Consider the following 3775-nt stretch of genomic DNA (forward strand, 5'->3'; position numbering starts at 1 on the left):
CCACTAGGCGGAAACCCCAAATCAATGACGGCCGCCTTTTCAGGGATTGTACACAAAAACAACGCCCGAACGGAAAGACAGAATGTGTCTTTCGCTAGATTGCAAGTCAGGCTTTTCACTTTTCCGATGAAGACAACCGCTGAGAGTGAAGAAACGACGCTGTTCGACTTCAAAATCTCCAGTCGCAGACGACCTTCGCTTTCGCAGTACAGTCTATAGGCAGGTGCAATGTTACTCATTTTGATCAGCTCGTTTACGTATATTTTTTGCATTCAGATCAATTAGAATGATTGGAATCAAAGCAGGAATAACTTCGGCATGCAAATGCATTTATTTGGCGAAATCAGTACAGCAGTAAGCTAGATTTTTTCCCTTCAGTTTGTTTGCGTGACTGAATTTTGTCTTCAAGAATGTACCACTTGCTTGATTTTGATTGTTTGTTCAGCTCATTGGCACGAAATGCATCTTGCAAAATATCAATTTGTTGAATGAAAACGGAATAAGTGACGTTCTAACATTTATCTGCTTGCAAAAACAATCGCAAGGATAGATCTATCTGCTTCATTGACAGACAGATTTTCATTGAATTTAAAAAGCATGACTCGGTTTGCAGGCTCTCCGAATAGATCTATCTAGTGTTTGTGTTCTTAGATTTATTGGCCATGTGGGCTGTTTACGATCATAACACAGTGTTTGTTTGTGCTGGTGCAATCTGCAGATCAAAGGGGATTGACCACATGGTGATGCAGTGATCAATGCAACTTGTGTTCACCACTCAATGCCTTCTACCAATCTCAATGGCAAAACGAAAGGTACAGTAACATGCTTGTGATTTCACATTATGTAATGTCTCTGGCGATCAACATAGTTTTTAACTCTAGTCTAACTGATCATGCTTATTACTATTAGTATTCAATTACATACGATATATTCTCCGCCCCAGCTCCACCCTCACCCCATAGCACTGCCAATCAGCCTCTACACTACAGTCCAACAACTACACCTCTAAAAGCCCCCCCCCCCCCCTCTACCCTCCGTGCAACATATGGTCATAGGGAGTGCTCTAATTGTTCCAGAACATACCCGACCACACTCATACACAGGGTACTGACAAAGGAACTTGTTTTTCAGTCTCCATCAGGGCTGTCACCTAATATATGCAGACAGGTGTAACGGACGTTTTAGCAGCCACTGTACCACACATGTCATAATGTAAATATAGGTATGTTAGTATATTTACAAACTGTTCACTCTGTTGGTTTTTCTTGCAGCATTTATTCAGAAACTCTGTAAATTGTGGCAATTACATATGCAGACGTTCAACTTATTATTGAAGAAATAGAATCAAAATTGGTTTATTAAGTATTTGAATTTTGATCATGTGATCAGAGAAACAGTTTCTTGAACAGCTAAGCTACAAGTGAAGTACAAGGACAACAACATAAACAGGTGACTGGAGACTCAGGCATTGTTTTTTAAAAAAAATATGCACAGCAATGTTTACTCAGTACTGGGGGGGGGGGGGTGGATTTAAAGTGTTCTTTTGGCTTCCAGAGAGGTGCTACGCCTGTTAAGATGGAAATGAAATAGAATAGTTGATGGTAAGGGTTATCACAAAACAGCAAGGATAATGTTGCATGCCTGTATTTTCAGTTTGAGTTTAAAAAAAAATTAAATACTAGTTTTCTGATTAGCTATAATTCACGTGAGAATATTATAAGATGCTACCTTTTTTAATTTTTTTTATAAGATTAGCTCATTGAGTCTGACAGGAACATAATTGAGGAATGCTTATAATTTCTTGGCCAGCTAAAAAAAAATTAAAACCCTTGAAATGAAGTTTACGCAGGTTAGATGTGAGGATATCTTAATTGGGATAATGCATTTACCAGTAATTACAACGAGAGATTTACTTAGAAAAACTGAAGTCATTCATAAACAATAATTATGATTACAATCACAGAGTAAGGGGAAACATGGCCTTTGGTCTGGAACAGCAGCTGGAATGGTCTACTTGTCAAACCTGCCTGAATGTGCTTTTTTATTTTTGTATACCTAGTGTGAACGACGTTTAGGTATTTGCAGACTAATTATTGTATTGCTGTTGTTTGTTTGTGAGTTATGTTATGGTGTGTCCTAAATTGGTCGGAATTTGTTGTGTAACAGTATGTTCTCATTTGTAATTTGTTTCTCCATGACCCCAGAGGAACAGACTTCATATTAAAACCTTGAGACCCTGAAAATACTTGCATACTAAATTTTTTTTTTTATTGGGGATAGGCAAGCTCTTGAATTCTTCAAGCCTTGAGAAACTTTCCAGTCTGATATACATGTACCAGAAAAAAGTGTGATCCTAACAATAACATGAATACTTAATTCAATATGTGCAGGAGCTACTTCGGCAGACCCATATGGCTAGTATCACAATGCAGGGAAGGTGAGTTCATTGATTTATGTTTTTTTCACCTTTTCTGTGTTTGATGTCAGCCGTGATTACCCAATGAGAACTTCAAAACATGTTGCTGACTTGCGAAAACCCAACCATGACATCTGATGTAGTTGTGTAGCCCATCTAGAGGATAGAACATCTAATTTCGTGATAGCATAGCAATGTTGTGTACCTGACTAAATCTCTGCACATCACAGTGAAGTCTTACTTTATGATCATATGATTCCCCCCGACTAAACAACGAAGAGCAGGCACTACACACTCACATAACTACCAACTCCACAATGTCATTTCAGAATCAAGCAATCAGGAGAATGAAAGGATTCACCAGTGCTCCGCCACTCGGTTGGATAGCCATCACTATGCACAACAAAATCCATTATTGAGGGTTTCTTGGTCGTTTCTGAAGCTAGGGCTTGGAAGCTTCACATACAAATATTCCTAAGAAAAATCCTTGTCCTTGAGTAAGATTCCCAGTGAATGGGGCCGAAAACAACAAAAATGAATACTATTTTTTTTTTAAATCAAAACATTGTTAAATTTGTTGTCCTAGTCATTGTGAAAGTCTGACCAAATCTGCGACATTGAGGCAAACAAGTTGGGGTGGGCCTTTAACTAAATACTCTGAAACCAGCAGCTGCTTTAAGTAATTGTATGTGTGTTGTCATTATGTACTGCTTGCACTAAATGCATTTTCTTTATCTCCTCAGAATCGAGCCACCCAGAGAAAGACCATTGACATGCAGGGCGCATAGTAAAACATATAGAATTATGGCGTGCAAGTCGGTCGACAGGTGCCAGCCATTATCATCATAACAAGCAATGCAGATCATAGTTCCTTATGTTTTATGTTGTGCACAAGTCCCTAGATCTGCTTTAATTTTAATGTAGAATTTCATTATCAGATAATTTGAAACATTTTGTTTAATTAAATTGTAAATACGTCCAAGTCAATTTGCAGCATTTTTTCTTTATTGTTCTTCTATATACCCTTAAAACTAACACATAGTAAAAACAAGAAATGTTTGTTCAAGGGAGATCATCTGAAGCTTTTTTTTTTAAATCTGTAAAATTGCATAGTGACATCCTCCAAAAATAAAATGTCTTAAGAATAAAGGTATCTACACGGGTTGTCTACCTATTTCTTGATAGCTTTGCTTTTAAGTATAACTTTTTTCTCAGAATATTTTTTTTAATAAGTTTTATTCAAGGGAGGCAATAAAAAATATTTACAACAAGAAGAGCAAACGCTCGATCGAGTCACTTTCGCAGTTCTGAATATTATATGAGGCATCAGATGGACAGGAAGAAATTGCTATTCACAAC

At 37.4% G+C, this 3775-nt stretch overlaps 1 long non-coding RNA gene across 2 annotated transcripts; it reads left to right on the forward strand.

Moving 5' to 3' along the window:
• The first annotated feature begins 51 nt into the window (after window positions 1-51).
• Window positions 52-3404, forward strand: LOC138956983 (uncharacterized). Of its 2 annotated transcripts, XR_011452893.1 has the most exons (4): window positions 52-219; window positions 719-812; window positions 2391-2437; window positions 3160-3404. It is a non-coding gene; the product is annotated as an uncharacterized lncRNA (long non-coding RNA). The 2 variants fall into 2 exon arrangements; XR_011452892.1 differs by lacking the exons at window positions 2391-2437; window positions 3160-3404 and adding an exon at window positions 1132-2203.
• The last annotated feature ends 371 nt before the right edge of the window (window positions 3405-3775 follow it).

This window comes from Littorina saxatilis, unplaced genomic scaffold, assembly GCF_037325665.1.
Source record: "Littorina saxatilis isolate snail1 unplaced genomic scaffold, US_GU_Lsax_2.0 scaffold_470, whole genome shotgun sequence".
NCBI lineage: Eukaryota > Metazoa > Mollusca > Gastropoda > Littorinimorpha > Littorinidae > Littorina > Littorina saxatilis.